Source organism: Balaenoptera borealis (assembly GCF_965194805.1).
Source record: "Balaenoptera borealis genome assembly, chromosome: 6".
NCBI classification, from domain to species: Eukaryota; Metazoa; Chordata; class Mammalia; order Artiodactyla; family Balaenopteridae; genus Balaenoptera; species Balaenoptera borealis.
The window spans coordinates 53,098,322-53,118,141 of record NC_138863.1 but is presented as its reverse complement, the minus strand read 5'-3'; the positions used below and the strand labels follow the sequence as shown (position 1 = coordinate 53,118,141).

Below are 19,820 nucleotides of genomic sequence, written 5' to 3'. Positions count from 1 at the left end.
TCACAGGCCCAGCTGCTCCGCGGCATGTGGGATCCTCCCAGACCAGGGCCTCAACCCATGTCCCCTGCATCGACAGGCAGATTCTCAACCACTGCGCCACCAGGGAAGCCCTGAACCTGCATTTAGAGAGAGAATGCCTAGGTTTTTATAACCTTATTGTAATTTTTTGAACATTAGAATTCCCATAACCAGAAAAATTAAACTTTTTTTAAACAAAGATTCTCACAAAGTATATATAAGTATCAGTATATAAATACATATGTATATATACATATATGTATGTGTGTATATATGTACACATATGTAACTGTATTTTCCAGTGATGATTCTTTTTAAATGACTTAAAACATGCTATTTAACTAAATTAAGTATATTTTTAACTAATTCATCCAATCAGCTAAACATTTTCCTCCCATAAAAGAAAAAAGTCAATAGTCCATAGCTTTTCTTCCAGGCTGAGGTGAACTGGCTGAACTGACCAATTCTGGGGAAGCAGGTGGTTCATGAAGTTACAACCAAGGAGTCTAAAGTTTCCCTGGCATCTGGCTTGATGTCATGTGTACCAGTTGTATCCAGCCTTTTTAACAGTTCTACCTTGTGCTTTGCACTTACTGAGCTTGGTATTTTACCACAATACCCAACTGTAGGTTGGGGGCCTAGTGCCTTGTGAACTATTGGCAAGGTCTCAATCAGCTGAGCACACACAGTGTGTAAATACGCCGGAAGAGAAAATGGATGCATTGATGGATGCCTCCCCAGCAGGAAAAGCAGAGACTGTCATTCAGCCTGCTGCAAGGAAGGGATGGAAAGCAGCAGGCTGACAGCACTGAGCAGGGAAGACAGAGGTGGACTAGCTGAAGCAAGGAGGCCGGGGTAACAGCCCTGGAGGTACTTAATGGCCGGCTGCTCTAGGACATAAATCTAAGCAATTCACCAGCTGGAGATGCTTGAGAAGGCAAAGGAATAAACTCACCATACTTTCATTGCAACCTGGGTAAAATGAATGTTTAATTTAGAGAGCCAGTAGAAGACTATTCTCTAACTACCAGCATCTGCTATAATAAAATGATTTTATATGTAAGTATCATACTCTATAGTTTGGTTGGTTTGTTGGTTGGCTGTCAGGTTGTGGAATATGTGGGTTGAGTTTTTGTTCTTGGTTTTTTTTTTGAGGTATAGTTGATATAGAGTAGTATATAAGTTTCAGGTATACACATAGTGAGTCACAATTTTCAAAGGTTATATTCCATTTATAGTTGTTATAAAATATTGGCTATATTCCCAGTGTTGTACAATATATCCCTGTGGTTTATTTATTTTGTACATAGTAGTTTGTACTTCTTAATCTCCTACCCCTATCTTGCCCTTCCCGTCTTCTCTCTTCCCACTGGTAACCACTAGATTGTTCTCTATATCTGTTAGTCAGTTTCTGTTCTGTTTTATTCACTGGTTTGTTGCAGTCATTAGATTCCACGTATAAGTGATATCATACGGTATTTGTCTTTCTCTGTCTGACTCATTTCGCTTAACATAATATCCTCCAAGTCCATCCATGTTGTTGCAAATGGCAAAATTTCGTTCTTCTTATGGCTGAGTAGTATTCCATTGTATGTGTATTTACCACATCTTCTTTATCCTTTCATCTGTTGATGGACACTTAGGTAGCTCCCATATCTTGGCAATTGTAAGTAATGCTACTATGAACATTAGGGTGCATGTATCTTTTCAAATTAGTGTTTTCCTCTTTTTTTCGGATATGTACCCAGGAGTGGGATTGCTGGGTCATATGGTAGTTCTATTTTTAGTTTTTTGAGAAACCTCTGTATTGTTTGCCACAGTGGCTGCACCAATTTACATTCCCACCAACAGTGTACCAGTGTTTCCTTTTCTCCACATCCTCGCCAACATTTCTTATTTGTGTTTTTTTGATGATAGCCATTCTGATAGGTGTGAGGTGATGACTAATTGTGGTTTTAATTTACATGTCTCTGATGATTAACGATGTTGAGCATCTTTTCATGTGCCTGTTGGCCATCTGTATGTCTTCTTGGGCTGGGTTGTACGAAATTAAGTGGACTTTAAGATTGAAGAAACTAAACATCTTAGTACATGGAAATTTCAAAGCTAATTCATTTGTGACAAATCACAGTCAATACCTCAGTCAAGAACAGGAGGAAAATGTCAAAAAAACTGAAATATAAACATGAGAAGCATGTGCAGATATAGTAAGCTTCAAGAGAGTTGGCCATTTCAGTTGGTAAGACAGGAAAGATTATAGAAGCCAAGTCAGCTTAAAGCAAAAAGTTCAAGTACCAATTAAAATAGGGCCTAATAGAAACTATTTGTCAGCTCTTGACTCTGCAGACATGGAAAGTCTATTTGCTATGGAGATTTGTTCATGGTTTTAACTATATTTAAGTAAGAATTTTAAATATATTCTGATTTCAGCTCAGCAGAATTATTAGAGGTTAGAAGAAAAAAATTACTATCGTTAAATTTAATGGATTGTCTAGGCCTTTGATTTCTTTTTTTATTTCCACGGTTTTGATTTTCTTTCTGCTTTAGGATTCAGTTCTTTTATCTGTGGAAATGATTACATGTGGGAAATTCTAGATGCTATCTTCCTTAATTATTTTATTATTTCTAATGAATGGAAGTAGTGACAGTGATGTAACTGGATAAAAATAATCCAGAAATATTTGATTTTGACATATATTATGTGGTATTTTTAGAAAATTTTCCTGGTTTTTTGGGTACACATATACTGCGTCTCTATAGCAAAAATATTTGGTTGCACATTGTGTTTTGTTGCCATCTCTCTCTCTACATATATAGCTCACCATGAAAATTGTAAAACACCATGTTGACCCTGACAGATAAGCCCTGAACTAGAAACAGGTATCCCAGCTTTTCATATAACTCCTTGTCTTATTACACACATGGTCTTGAACAAGGCATGTACTTCTCTGAGTCTCAGTTTCCTCATTCACAGAAATGAGGAATATCTTTCTTGTTAATCTTGCTGTGGGAAGCAAGTCAAATAAGGTATGTTACTCTACTTTGATAAGCATGTGAATTAAAAACTCAACAGGCTACAGACAAATGAGCTTGGTCTCCATCTTAAATAAAATCCTAGAATGAAATAGACAGTACAGTCTGCTTAGCATAAGAGGTATCTGATCTCTTTTCCTTGTTTCAGAGAATTCTTTTATTTCTTGGTCAGGAAAATATAAAAGATAATATTGGGTCTAAGCTTAGAGGCATTTAGTAGAATCTCTTTTGACCTCTTTGTGGGCAAGTTTTATAAATACAGAGTGAATTCAAGAAAAAAAAAATAACTAAAATTTTCTGAGCATCTCTCTGTGTCAGTCACCGTGCTTGGTGTTAACGTACTTTATCTTGTTTAGTTCTCCCAACCTTGTAACCAACCTCTGGGGAGCAGTATAACATGGGTGGATGAAAGTACATGCTCTGGAACTAGCATACTTGCTTTAAATTCCAACTCCTTCACTTTCAAGCTGTGTGACCTCAAAGAAGCTATTTAACTTCAGTGTGGCTTAGTTTTTTCACCTGAGGCACATTAAGGTTGTAAATAGAATAGTTTATACCTTCATAGAGTTATCCTGAGGATTAAATAAATAAATACCTGTAAAACCCCATAGAATACTACCTGGCACTTGGTTAGCAGTTAATAAATAATAATTGCTAGCAGTTTTTTAAAAAGCAATTATTAAACGTTAACTCAGAAAACTGCAGCTCATTAAGAAATTTGCTCTAGGTGCCAGAGGAATGGAAAAAGTGGAGCAGTGAATCAGACCCACTGCCCTTTCTGGCTCCAAAACTTTATTCTTTAAACACCTCCATACTGTGCTGTATGGACTATTGGACTCTGCTGAAGGTATGAGGTGATGGAGCAGGTGTGTATCATAGCATTGCAACCAACTAAGAATGCAGTATTTGGTATTTCTGTGCTTAAAATTGATTTGGCCTCCCCACCCCTGGAAACTTCCCACTGGGCATGATTTTCTACAATCCTGGCTTTCTGCCATATACTCTGATATTTCTGTCTTTACCTCTTTCTTTTCTCTCTCTTTCTCCTCTATCTTAAATATCCCTCCTCTCTTTTGTGATCTCCCCCACATTTACATTCTTGATAACTTCTTATGCAGAGTGGTTTTGCTTCTACTTTGCTTACTTATCCTTTTTCAGCACATTTCTTACGTAAAAGAAACTTTGGTACCAACTGTTAAGGTATGTTCCCAGCTATTCATCTGACTGTTTTGCTTCCCTGCTTTAAAAACCTGGGATATTTTCCTGTTACCCCGAGGATAAAATTTTAACTCTTTCATATGGCATTAAAGACTCTTTTCAATCTGTACTTTAGCTATTTTTCTAGTGTGACCTCCATTATCATAAAAAAGTAAAAAAATAAGTAAAGAAAAAAATTTTAAAAAACACTTATAATATCCACCACCAAAAGATGACATTACTCTTTTAATGTCTATCTTACAACTACATCTTATGTATCTTATACTACATCATACGTATCTACATCTTATAACTACATTTTATAAAAATTTAAACTCACTTTGTATTCTTTCTTATAACCTGTTTTTAAGAAATGAGCAATACATTGTTTTCCAATATCAATAAAGTCATCTATAATATTGTTCTTAATGGCTGAAGAGAATGTTGACAGAAGCCCCCAATATTAATTTTATTAATAATATACCTAAATATTTAGGCTTTTCCCAATTTTTGAAATTATGAGCAAGAATGTTATAAATGTCTTTGTAGCCAAAGCATTGCATATCTCTTTATAATTTTCAGTATAAGTTTACAAATGCGGGATTGGTGGATCAGTATATTGCTGTAAAAATTGTGTTTCACTCAAACCTTGGGTAGGACTATATGTTATCAAATGGTACATATTTGTCAATTTTTGGTGAAAATTATATTTTACGGCTATACCTAATGTTGCATAACTTTTTCTAGCACTTAGCATATTTGGGTAGTTATCATATTTAAAACTATTAAATATTTAAATTATTACATATAGTTAAATATTTCACTTTAAGGCAATGAAAATATTCTTCTTATATATAACACGTAAGAAGTCCAATGAATGAATGCAGCCAATATTTTATAATGACAAGAAATGGAGTATAACCTTTAAAAATTGTGGATCACTATATTGTACACCTGTAACTTACATAAATTGTACATCAGTTATACTCCAATTTAAAAAAATTTTAAAAAGAAGTCCAGTGATCACACTCTTTTTTTAACTTTTGAGTTTATTTATTTATTTACTTATGGCTGTGTTGGGTCTTCGTTTCTGTGCGAGGGCTTTCTCTAGTTGTGGCAAGTGGGGGCCACTCTTCATCGCGGTGCGCGGCCTCTCATTATCGTGGCCTCTCATTGCGGAGCACAGGCTCCAGACGCGCAGGCTCAGTAATTGTGGCTCACGGGCCCAGTTGCTCCACGGCATGTGGGATCTTCCCAGACCAGGGCTCGAACCCGTGTCCCCTGCATTGGCAGGCAGACTCTCAACCACTGCGCCACCAGGGAAGCCCGATCACACTCTTGAGAGAACAACTTATAGCTGACCACAACTACAGATACCCGAAAGTAAAAACTGATTTTATTAAAAAGTCTGTCTTTGTGACAGTTTCAGAAGAATTCAATTAGAATTCTTATACATACTCATGTGTGATATTAAGTTAAAAATAGAGGAATTTTTAAAATGTTACACCTTGTTTTCATGCTGAGATCAGTTTTAGAAAGAATAAATAAAGAAATACTAAGAAACACATACATTCTCATTAGTCACAATCAAAAGGTCTTGGGTTATTGCCATTAACTAGAAATTAAGAGTAGGTGATGGCTGCATAATCATTAGATGATGGCACATTTATTGGCAAGTTATAACTTGCAAATAATATTCTGTTGATCCTTAGAGAGCCAGTGTTATATAAGATGGAAGCATATTATATATCTAGATAGAAGGTAGTGCTCTGGGCCCTGCATTTGACTTCATCCTGACCTCCCTAGGATGCCTGGAGTACTGGGAGTGGTCAGTCAGACTGGGTGATGCACAGTTTACAGCGGTCTGTTGGCCATCCATGGTGGAAGCTCTAGAATGGTTTATCTCTCTAAGAGAGCTGGTATGTTGAGAGTTGTGATTGTGACCAGCATGTTAGGAAACTCCAAAGCAGTCAGGTTGTGTCTGCCCATGTGTCTAGAGTAGTTCCTGCATTAGTGTCCAGACCGATCCTCCTCTGAGCCATCAGTGTCCATAGTAGCTTGCAAGTCCTGTGGCCAGTATGTCAGTCTCTGTTCATGTGCCTGGGACTGTTCAGGAGTCCCAGGACAAGCTCTAACTGTCTCTAGAGTACTCAGTATATCTTGGCTGTCGAGTTAGGAGAACTCTCCAGGAAGTAAGGGTGTCACCCACATCTTTCTTTTACTCCCAAACATCCTTTCTGGTGTATGCAGAAACTGATTTCTCTAGTTGGGAATGCAACTGTTGTCCAAGGGAGGATACTAGAAATGGATTCATCTCCCCTTTCATGTTTCTAGTAGGTGAGCAGGGAGTGAGGTTCTACCCAGAGCCTGGCCTCTGCTAAAGTCCTGAAAATGCTATGGAAAAATGTCCTCCCAATACTTTAATTATACTGCTAACATAGCACTTTAAATTGTATTTTGATAGACTTTAGAGTATTTAATATGGCTTATTAGGATTTTTATTGCATGGCCCTGTCTTAGAGTGGGTTCCCCAGAAGTAGACACTGAAATAAGGATCTGAGCAGTTCATTTGGTGAGTGAAGACAGCACTGAAGGAGAAGTGGGCAAATAAGACATAGAAGAGAAGTCAGTAAGGGCTATCTCATCAAGGCAGTTACCACTGAAGGCAACTAAAGCTTAGTCCACTGAGGAAAAATCTGGGGGCCATTTTAGAACATGTGCTACAGAACTATCCTACTAGAGGGGCAAGGGAGCTGAGGTACTTATATACCAACTCTCATCGGTCTTTGGTTGAGGGCTTCTCTTGTGGGAGAAGGGAGGTTAATTTCCCAGCACTTCTGATCTGCTTCAGAAACAGGCAAAGTGGCTTCGGTACTATTTGCCTGAGAAAGATCTAAAGGGGTTATCCTAAAGGGACGTGGGTGGTTCTCACAGTATCTGCTGCAGGTCCCTTCTTATGCCCTAGCCTCACTTTTTTCTATGCCACATGCTCTAGGAATTCTTACCTGATTGCTGTTCCTCTCATTATTCAGAGTATTTGCAGAATACAAACTGTATGCTAAGCACTTCGCTAGGTACTGGGGACTCACAAGGGAACAAGATAAAAATGGTCTCTGCCTTCAGGAGCATAACACTCTCCCTTCTTTCTTTTCTTTCTCACCGAATGTGCTTGAATACAAATGGCTCTTTAACCTGTCTTTATTCCCCACAAAAATGAAAGCTCAGTGAAGGCAAAAACTCTTCCTGCCTGGCTCACTGCTGAATTCCCAGCCCATGGCAAGGAGTGTGCCATAGAGTATGTTCAATATATGTTCAACATTTCAGTTGACAGTGTGGTACTATAGTCATAAAAATAAAGGTTGGCTTGACTAGTATAGGAGCTCCTTGAGGGCACTCATTGTATCTCTGGTACTAGCACATCTCTGACACTAGTAGATATGTAATACTTCTTAATAGAATTGAATTCAGTTTACTCAAACTGAATTATTGTTTGGTATAGTGACCCAGATATACCAGTAACTTGAAATCAGGTCTCGTAAAGAATTGGTGAAAGAATTGGAAACATTTTATATGAAAAAGGCAAGACTTGGGGAGGACTTGTCTTCAAATATCATAGAGACTGATAAAGAAAAGAGACACTGGGCTTGATGTGTCTGTCCTGAAAAAAAAAAAAAAAAAAGATTTTAGCACTGAATTAGAGAGAACTATCAGATTTAGTATGTTACTGTCAGGAGCAGTGAGCTGCCCATCATTGGAGGTGCCCAAGCAAAGTCTGGGGCTGTAGGAGACAAAATTTAACAATAATATGTATGGTTGATATGAGTGCCTGAGAACTGAGATTCTATGAGTTTTCTAGATAAGTGCAAAGAAATATATGTCTTCAGTCCCTTATAATTTTACAAAGAGTTTTCTGTAGGAAAATTAACTCTACCTTTCTCACAAGGAGGTTGTGTTTTCAACTAAGAGTTGGATTGCTTTATACCTTACAAGTTGTTTTTACATAATCCTTGCAGAGATCCTTTGAATAGGCAGACCAAGTATTATTATTACTGCTTTACATGAAAGAAGACAGATGCTTACAGAGGTTTACTCATTTGCCAAAGGTCACACATGTACTAATTGATGTAAATAGATCTTGAACCCAGGTCTCTGTGCCTCTTTCTCCAGAGCTGTCTACTGCACCATGCTACTTCTGTATTACTGAGATGAGAGGGGAAGAACACAACCTTCTTTTAAAATACTAATGCAGACCCTCCCTTGCAGAAGAATGCTGCCAAGCCCTCTCTAATTTATACCTGAGAACAAATTTAAGTGGTTTGATCAAGAGCACATGGACAATGAGAAACAGGATCCGGTTAAGAACGCAGGGCTCTGGTATCCCATGATGCTCTTTGCCCCACGGAATCTGACTGCTTTTCCTGGGAAGGAATTATAATGATGCTTTTATGTTCCTGGCCAGGAAATGTTTATAAATCGTAATGTACCATTTGCAAGTGATGTTACCTTATGAATATTAAAAGATTAGGAAATGACATTGGCTTTTGTTGAAAACCTTGAGTGACCCTTTAACAGACACAATAAATGATTGCTTTTATTGCAGTGCCCTCTAAATATTATTAAAACTCTTTATAGTAGGCAATAAATAATGGCAAATGAATGCTTGATTTATAGCAATTACAGTACAGATGAGTTGGATTCATGGGCCGCACTGTAATGAAGATAATAGCTCAAAACACACGAGAAACAGTCACTCAGTGAAATATGAGCTGATTTGCATGATCCATGTCCCTTGAGTAACCTGTAATTGGCTATTATGAAAGGGACTCAGAATGATTTGGTCTGCAAATAAGAGAAGTAGTACAAAATTACCATATAATCTGTGTGAATATTTTTTTTATTTTCAACACAAAACTATTTTTGTGGCATGTAGGATCTGTGCCCCATATATGACATGTTTGAGTATTCAACAGCTAAGGACCATTCTTGTCAGTGTCTTTTCTTTGACACTGGTATCACTTTACCTTTATTCATAGTAAACATACAAAAGTGCTTTCTTTTAGCTCCAAGATATACTACATTCTTTCATAGTCACCCTTTTAAGAATAGATTTTGTGGGTGAGGCTGGAAAAGCATGGAATTTCCAAACAAAGGAATTCAAAGGATATGTGTAACTTATTTTATTCATCAAAGCAAATTTAGGTAACTCATATTAATATTTTAGATTTCAGGAAATTTCTAATGAAAACTTAGCTTTCTCAATTTTTGTAATGTTTGCCTAAGTCTCCTTTTGACTCCCCCCAGTAGAAAACCCACCAAAACAATAACAATCCACATGAAACTTCTTTTTTTGGTGGAATAAGCTGCCATTTTTGAAAGGCAACCAAGGGAGCTGTGCCAGTACAGTATTACATGCCTAGACCGTCTGTCATGCTCCTGAAATCTCATTCTCATTATCACACAAATAACCCAAGGGATAGAGCTAGTCCCACTGGCAAGAGGGATCATCAATGTTTATCCTAAGCTACTATTACAGTGTCCATAATGGGAAAAGGTATACCATAATCAAGAGCTATAGCCAACTAATTAAGTCAAATTACATCTAATTATAAATCCAATAATCTATGCCAAAACTAGTTGTTGATAGCTAAGGGAAAAATAATAAGTTTTAATTAACCGCTATTATGAATCACTGTTTGAATGTTTTTTTATTAAAAATCTTTTTATAAGGTAAATACTATAGCTCTCTTCTATCTAACATTTTGGTTTAGGAATAGACAAATCAAAAATCAAAAATTATTTTAATAAAATTTTGCCTTTAAAATTTATAACATAATTATGTTAATTGTTAAACATTCCTAGAAAATTTGAAAGGAAAATATGAGCTAATACTGGTGCTGAATAATTATTTAATGAACTATAATAAAATATTCTTGAAATAGATTAAGAAGGATAAGTAAAAACTGGAAATGGTCAACAGTGGGTGGACTTATTAAATAATAAGGTGGAAAATAAGGTGCACATAATGAGAAAATTTGAAGCTGTGTAATCTCCACGTAAGTTAACTAGGGACAAATTAATAACTGTTTCCAAATAATCGAAAAATGGAAATAAGGAAAGTGCTGACATGTAGTTTTGAATATTTACCATGGATTTGAGCAAAATTACATTAAAAACATTAGTTTAGCACAAGGAGCTTACTAATCATAAAGGTGGTTAATAGTACATAATCTCCTGCAGAAAACTATGAAATTTTTATCTCTAGATATCTTTAAAAATAATATATATGTAAATAAAACATTGGCATGAAACATCTGGAGCCCCCAAGCATGAATAACAGCTCTAAATGTCTCTTTCCCTCTAGTGTTGCTTGATAATTTAAAGAAAATAAAAATCTAATTTTGGCTTATGGTATATTTATTTAGATATAAATCCAATGTGAAATATAAGTGCATGAACCTATCTTCTTCTAGGTAAGAAATGTGATAAGCTATATATAATGTAATCATAGAAATATAAAAGAATGTGAGATTCTCAAAATTTGTGCATCACTGCTCCTAGGATATGACAAGGCTGTTATCCCGGGACCTGGGATTTCACAACTGATTTGTTACAACAGCTGATGTCTGAGCTTAATGACATATTCATGTATTTATTAAATAAGCACTTATCTACTTATCTACTGTGTGTCGGCCTTTGTGCTAGACAGATGTGTAGAATATAAAATATAAAAAAAGACTTAACTCTTGGCCTCAAGGAAGTTATGAAATAGAAGGAAAGGTAAGACTTGTACGTAAATTACTAAATTAAAAAGAAAATAGAAGTATCACAACAGATACCAACAAGGTACTGTGATTTTAAGGACTAAGTAACCATTTCTTGGAAGTGATATATCATGAGATTTCATAACAATTATGCTATTTAATAATCATGAACAGTAGCTAGGACTTGGATAGGAAAAGAGGTTGTTGGCGGTAATTCTCTGCAAACCAAGTGAGAATGATGAATTTTTTGTTTTTAACATCTTTACTGGAGTATAATTGCTTTACAATGGTGCATTAGTTTCTGCTGTATAACAAAGTGAATCAGCTATACATATACATATATCCCCATATCTCCTCCCTCTTGCGTCTCCCTCCCACCCTCCCTATCCCACCCCTCTAGGTGGTCACAAAGCACTGAGCTGATCTCCCTGTGCTATGCGGCTGCTTCCCACTAGCTATCTGACCTAGAAAGATGAATTTTAAAGAGCTTTACGATTAGTAATTGTTGTCTTTGTTGTTTTTGTTGTTCAGTTCAATCACATATGCTGAATTATTGCCAGGCTCTATAGTAGAGGCGAGAAGTTTATACTCTTATCCTTGTATAGAGTTAACCTTTATTGAATTACAAGTTTTGTATTGGTGAGCCTTTCTTCTTGAAGAGTGTAGGCATTTTCTCTCTTCACTCTCTCCTCTCTTCTGAGGTGATTCAAACCATACCCATGACGTTTATTATCATCCACATAGCTTGTAAATTTGTTTCTCCAACCTAGAACTCTCTTCAGAGGTCCAGGCCATATTTCAGCTGCCTACTTGATATCTCATGCACCAAATGAAAACTATCTAAAACAGAATTTGTAATCTTTCCCCCCAAACCTGGCCTTCCTCCTGTACTTCCTATCTCAATAGATGGCACCAATATCCATCTAGTCTTGCAAATCTGAAACCTAGGAATCATCTTGAATACCTACCTCTCATTACATGCCATAATAAATTTACCAACAATTCCAATAATCCAACTTTACTATTAAAAATCTCTGATATATATTTATCCATTTCTCCTCATGTTGCCTGATCACCAACCCTCATTACCATTTCTTTCATATGGACCACTGCAATACATTATTGTTGTGTGTGTCAGTTTTTGTCTCTTTCCAATTTATTCCCCATACTTCAATGGGAATGATTTCTCTAAACTGAATCTTATCATGTAACTTCCTTGCGTAAACCTTCCAAAGGCCATCAGAATTAAGTCCACATTTCTAAATAAGTGTCCAAAGTCTTTCATAATACCACCTCTGCCTAGTTCTGCAACCTGGTCTCGAAGTGGACTTTCCTCTCCGCCTTGGGTGAAGCTTTCATTCAAGCTTCATTCTCCCTCTAGCTTCATAGATTCTCTGCATATGCTTCTCCCTGGCCTGGATGGAGTGCTTTCTGCCATGTCCACTGCCTTACTTTCAATTGATTTACTTCTACTTATTTATCAGATCTCAGCTCAAATACCACTCCATTAAGAACACTGTCTATCACCGCCAGTATTTTTCCTCTGTGATCTTTTTTACCTACTCACGTACAATTCAATGGTGAAAAATCAAGTTAAATAACATGAAGATGGATTCATAGTTTAACGCAGTGAAAAGCATATGCATGTATCTCTTCTCCAGCTCCCAAAATTCTCATTCAAAATGTATAAACACACAGGAACAAAGAGAATAGGACATAAATCAACAGTAGTCTAGAGAGTTAAACCAAGCATTTGGGGATCAAAAGTAAACTGAATGAGTAGAATCTGTATTAATGGAGCAGGGATTTCTATCACCTAAGATCTATGAGAGGAATACCAAAGAAAGTATGCAGCCCTCATAGGGAGAGCATATAGCCTGGGTAATGAGAGGAAAGTGCACTGCTGGGATGCATAGGACGTCTCCTACAGAAGGCCACTTCTCCAAGGTGGAGAAACATAACCAACCTACTAGTGAAATAAAAATACGAACGGCAACTTGGGCAAAATGACACAACAGAGGAACATGTTCCAGATGAAGGAACAAGATAAAACTCCAGAAGAAGAACTAAGTCAAGTGGAGATAGGCAATCTACCTAAGAAGGAGTTCAGGATAGTGATTATAAAGATGATCCAAGAACTCAGGAGAAGAATGGATGCACAGAGCAAGAAGTTAGAGGTTTTTAACATAGATTTAGAAAATATAAAGAACAACCAAACGGAGATGAAGAATACAATGACTGAAATTAAAAATACACTAGAAGGAATCAACGGTAGACTAAATAATATAGAGGAATGGATCAGTGAGCTGGAAGACAGAGTAGTGGAAATCACTGATGGTGAACAGAAGAAAGAAAAAGAATGAAAAAAATGAAGACAGGTTAAGAGACCTCTGGGACAACATCAAGTGCACTAATATTTGCACTATAGGGGTCCCAGAAGGAGAAGAGAGAGAGAGAAAGGGGCTGAGAATATATTTGAAGACCTAATAGCTGAAAACATCCCTAACCTGGGAAAGGAAACAGTTGTGCAAGTCCAGGAAGCACAGAGAGTCCCATACAGGGTGAACTCAAAAGGTACACACCAACACACACTGTAATTAAAATGACAAAAAATAAAGATAAAGAGAGAATATTAGAAACAGCAAGGGAAAAGCAACAAATAACATGCAAGGGAACTCTCATAGGGCTATCAGCTGATTTTTCAGCAAAAACTCTGCAGACCAGCAGGGAGTGGCACCATATATGTAAAGTGATGGAAGGGAAAAACCTACACCCAAGAATATCCAGCAAGGCTCTTGTTCAGATTTTACAGAGAAATCAAAAGCTTTACAGACAAGCAAAAGCTAAAATAATTCAGCACCACCAAACCAGCTTTACAACAAATGTTAAAGGAACTTCTGCAGGTGAAATAGAAAAGGCCACAACTAGAAACAAGAAAATTACAGCATGAAAAATCTCATCAGTAAAGGATAACATGCAATAAATATAGGAAATCATCCACACAGAAAACTAGGAGGAAGTTTAAAAGACAAAAGTAGTAAAATCATCTATATCCACAACAAGCAGTTAAGGGATAAATAAAACAATTAGGTGTAAAATATGATATTAAAAACAGTAATTGTGAGGGGAAGAGACTACAAATGCAGGGTTGTAAAAAGGCATGTGAAATTAAGAGATCAACAACTTAAAATAATAGAGTATATATGTATATATGTATGTGTGTGTGTGTATATATAGCTATATAAAAACCTCATGGTAACCACAAACCAAAAATCTTTAATAGATATACACACAAAAAAAGAAAAAGGAATCCAAAAATAACACTAAAGATAGTCATCAAATCACACACACACAAAAAGAGAACAAAAGAAAAAGGGGAACAAGAAAAGACCTACAAAAGCAATCCCAAAACAATTAAAACAGCAATAAGAACGTACATCTCAGTAATTACCTCAAGAGTATATGGAATAAATGCTCCAATCAAAAGGCAAAGAGTGACTGAATGGATGCAAAAACAATACATGTAGGTATGCTGCCTACAAGAGACTCACTTCAGATATATAGACACACACAGACTGAAAGTGAGAGGATGGAAAAAGGTATTCCATGCAAATGGAAATCAAAAGAAAGCTGGGTGAGATATTTACATAAAACAAAAGTGACTTTAAAGTAAAAACTACTACAAGAGACAAAGAAGAACACTTCGTAATGATCAAGGGATCAATCCAAGAAGAAGACATAACAATTGCAAATATATGTGCACCCAACATAGGAGCATCTAAAAACATGAAGCAAATATTAAGAGGCCTGAAGGGAGAAATTGACAGTAACACAGTAGTAGTAGGAGACTTTAACACCCCACTTACATCACTGGACAGATCATCCGGAGAGAAAATCAATAAAGAAACACTGGCCTTAAATGACTTAATTGAAATATGTAGAGCATCACGTCTGAAAGCTTCAGAATACATTCTTTTAAAGTGTGCATGGAACATTCACATGCTAGGTCACAAAACAAGCCTCAGTAAATTTAAGAAAATTGAAATGCTATCAAGCATCTTTTCCGACCACAACACTGTGAGACTAGCCATCAACTCCAAGAAAAAAACTGTAAAAAACACAAACATATGGAGGCTAAACAGTATGCTACAGAACAACCAGTGAGTCACTGAAGACATCAAAGAGCAAATCAAAGAATACTTAGAGACAAATGAAAAAATGAAAACATGATGATCCAAAACCTATGGGATGCAGCAAATGCAGTTATAAGAGGGAAGTTTATAGCAATACAAGCTTACCTCAGGAAACAAGAAAAATCTCAAACAACCTAAACTTAGACCTAAAGGAACTAGAGAAAGAACAAACAAAACCCAAAGTTAGTAGAAGGAAAGAAATCCTAAAGATCAGTGTAGAAATAAATCAAATGGAGACTAAATAGAAACAGAAAAGATCAATGAAACTAAAACCTAGTTCTTTAAAAAGATAAACAAAATTGATAAACATTTAGCCAGAGTCATCAAGAAAAAAAAGAGAGGGTCCAAATATATAAAATCAGATTATGGAAAACAGAGACACCACAGAAATACAAAAGATCATAAGAGACTACTACAGACAGCAATGTGCCAATAAAATGGACAGGCTAGAAGAAATGAAAAAATGTTTAGAAATGTACAACCTCCCAATACCAGACCAGAAGAAATTTTTAAAATGTGAACAGACCTATTGCCAATAATTAAATTGAATCAGTAATTTAAAAATCTCACAAGATAGAGAAGTCCAGGACCAGATGGCTTTACACGTGATTTCTACCAAACATTTAGAGAAGAGTTAACACCTATTCATCTGAAACTATTCCAAACTATTGCAGAGGAAGGAACACTTCTGAACTCATTCTATGAGGCCAGCATTACTTTGAAACCAAAAGCAGGCAAAGACATCACAAACAAAGAAAATTACAGGCCAATATCACTGATGAACATACATGCAAAAGTCATCAACAAAGTAGTAACACACCGAATCCAGCAATACATTAAAGGGATGATACACCATGATCAAGTGGGGTTTATCCTCGGGATGCAAGGATTTTTCAGTATTCGCAAGTCAATCAATGTGATATACCACATTAACAAATTAAAGAATAAAAAACCATATGATCATCTCAATAGATGAAGAAAAACTTTTCATAAAATTCAACATCCATTTATGATTTAAAAAAAACTCCAGAAAATGGGCATAGAGGGAACATAACATAATAAAGGACATAAATGACAAACCCACAGCTAACATCATTTTCAGTGGTGAAAAGCTGAAAGCATTTCCTCTAAGATCAGGAACAGGACAGGATGCCCACTCTCACCACTTTCATTCAACATAGTTTTGGAAGTCCTAGCCACAGCAATCAGAGAAGAAAAAGGAATAAAAGGAATCCAAATTGGAAAGAAAGAAGTAAAACTGTCACTGTTTGCAGATGGCATGATACTATACATAGAAAATCCTAATGATACCACCTGGAAACTGCTAGAGCTCATCAATGAACTTGGTAAAGTTGCAGGATACAAAATTAACATACAGAAATCTGTTGCATTTCTTTACACTAACAACAAAGCAGCAGAAAGAGAAATTAAGGAAACAGTCAAAAAGAATGAAACACCTAGGAATAAACCCACCTAAGGCAGTAAAAGACCTGTACTCAGAAAACTATAATACACTGATGAAAGAAATTGAAGACAATACAAACAGATGGAAAAATATACCATTTTCTTGGATTGGAAGACTCAATATTGTTAAAATGGTCCTACTACCCAAGGCAATCTACACATTCAATGCAATCTCTATGAAAATATCAATGACCTTTTTCACAGAACCAGAACAGATAATTTTAAAATTTTGTGTGGAAACACAAAAGACCCTGAGTAGCTGAAACACTCATGAGAAAGGAGAACAGAGCTGGAGGAATCATGCTCCCTGACTTCATACTATACTACAAACCTACAGTAATCAAAATAGTATGGTACTGGCACAAAAACAGACACATAGACCAGTGAAACAGAATAGAGAGCCCAGAAATAAACCCATGAACTTATGGTCAATTAGTCTACAACAAAGTAGGCAAGGATATATGATGGAGAAAAGACAATCTCTTCGGTAAGTGGTGCTGAGAAAATTGGACAGCCAGATTGTGTAAAAGAATGAAATTAGAACATTCTCTAACACCATATACAAAAATAAACTCACAGAGGATTAAAGACCTATATGTAAGACCGGAAACCATAAAACTCCTATAGAAAAATGTAGGCAGAGCACTCTTTGACATACGTTGTAGCAATATTTTTTTGTATCTGTCTCCTAAAGCAAAGAAAATACAAGCAAAAATAAACAAATGGGGCCTAATTAAGCTTAAAAGCTTTTGCACAGCAAAGGAAACCATCTACAAAAAAAACCAGAAAATCTATTAAATGGGAGAAAATATTTGCAAATGATATGACCAATAAGGGGTTAATATCCAAAATATATAAACAGCTCATACAACTCAACATCAAAACAAACCGAACAACCTGATTTTAAAAATTGGCAGAACTGAATACTAGACATTTTTCCAAAGAGGAAATGCAGATGGCCAACAGGCACATGAAAAGATGCTCAACATCATTAATCATCAGAAAAATGCAAATCAAAACCACAGTGAGATATCATCTCACACCTGTCAGTTTGGCTATTATCAAAAAGAGCACAAACAACAAATGTGGGCGAGGTTGTGGAGAAAAGGGAACCCATGTACACTGTTGGTGGGAATGTAAATTAGTGCAGCCACTGTGGAAAACAGTATGAAGGGTTCTCAAAAAACTGAAAATAGAACTACCATATGATCCAGCAATTCCACCCCTGGGTATATATCCGAGAAAAATGAAAACACTAATTTGAAAAGAAATAGTAACCCTGATGTTCATAGCAGTATTATTTACAATTGCCAAGATACAGAACTAACCTAAGTGTCCATCAACAGATGAATGAATCAAGAAGCTGTGGCATATATATATACACACATACATACATACATGTGTATAATGGAATACTACTCAGCCATAAAAAGAATGAAATTTTGCCATTTACCACAACATGGATGGACTTGGAAGATATTATACTAAATATAATAAGTCATATAGAGAAAGACAAGTACTGTATGATACCACTGGTATGTGGAATCTAAAAAATTAACTAATGAATATAACGAAAAAAGAAACAGACTCATGGATATAGAAAACAAACTAGTGATTAACAGTAGGGAAAGGGAAGAGAGGCAGGAGTTAAGATAGGGGTAGGGGATTAAGGTGTATAAACTATTATATGAAAAATAAACTTCAAGAAAGTATTGTACAATACAGGGAATATAGCCAATATTTTATAATAACTATAATAATCTTTTAAAATTATGAATCACTATGTTGTACACCTGTAAGTTATATAATTTTGTACATCAACTATACTTCAGTAAAAAAGAAAAATATTAATATAGGCCAAAAAAAAAGAAATACATGGATACAAGTAAACAAATATGGCTTCTTGGCTCTTCACAGAGGTGTACTGGAAGTTACATGGTCAAGGCAGTTCATGAGGAGTAAGGAGTAAGCAGGTGAGAGGAGGTCAAAAAGTACAGACTCATTGATTTTGCAACACTGGGTAGAATAGGGCTACATTAGCACTCAAAGGTTTATAATTAATAACTAATAACACATGATGGAAGCCTTGCTGTGCCACAGTCCCATACTTCTGTGTTCTATTTCTTGTTCCTCATTAAGCCAGCATCTGATCTGGTCATGATCTTCCAAACAAATGAAGACACAGGAACTCAAATAGCATCATACATCTCAAAAACAATGTTGGAAAGAGAAAGGAATTGAAATAAAATCTTCAAAGTTCTGAGGGACATTGCCTTCTGACCTAAGTTTTATATCCAGTGTGACAGGCAATAAAGTGTGAGAGTAGAAGAAAAAGACATTTTCAGACATGTAAGTCCTCAAAAATTTTACCTTGTGTGAACCCTTTCTCAGGAAGCTGGGCGATTTACTCCACGAAAGAACAAGTTTCAGGATCTAAGTAACAGAGGTTCCTACACAACAAAAACCAAAGGGATTTTCCAGGAAATGACAAGGGACAACCTTAGGGCAAGAGCTGTTCATAGATTCAAGAATGAGGACAGAGGGATCCAGGATTAAAACAGGACTGATTGATTAACTAATTTGGCCTTGTGGAAAATAATATAATTGAAAATAATGAAAAGACATTTTTAGTTTCAGAAAAAATAAAACAAAATACAACAAAGGAAATGTAATCATGTTATTTTGCTAAGCTGTCATATTATTGATATTGTCATAATATTATAAACATTGGGATAATTGGGCAAGAGGATGTAAAGTATAAGAAAGGCAGATTTTTATCTTATAAAATATGCATTTATCCTTTGACCTTGCATTGTCAATTCTAGGAATCTATCTCAAAAAATATATTGCAAAATTTTAAAAATTACTCATACTCAAGGTTATTTACTCTGATATTATTTATAATAGCAAAAAAATGGATATGATTCCATTGTTCTTCCATAGAAAACTCATTCAATAAACTATGGTACATTATCACAATAAAATATAATACAGCCACAGAAAAGGAATAAGGAAGATCTCCTAGGCATTGTTAAATGACAAAAATCAAGGTAGAGTATTATTATTTAACAGAACAGTTATGACTAAAAAATGCAAAGCAAATAACTGAATCACCATTTGATAATTCCTCAAGAAAATGATTCAGACTAAAATC

At 35.8% G+C, this 19,820-nt stretch overlaps 1 long non-coding RNA gene across 1 annotated transcript in view; it reads right to left on the bottom strand.

Moving 5' to 3' along the window:
- The window catches only part of LOC309631331, a 60,521-nt gene that overhangs the window by 9,938 nt on the left and 30,763 nt on the right, over positions 1–19,820 (bottom strand). The window contains exon 1 of the long non-coding RNA XR_014246200.1: positions 117–19,820. This exon is cut by the window's right edge and continues 30,763 nt beyond it. This is a non-coding gene — a long non-coding RNA (uncharacterized lncRNA). The remainder of the gene's footprint in view (positions 1–116) is intronic.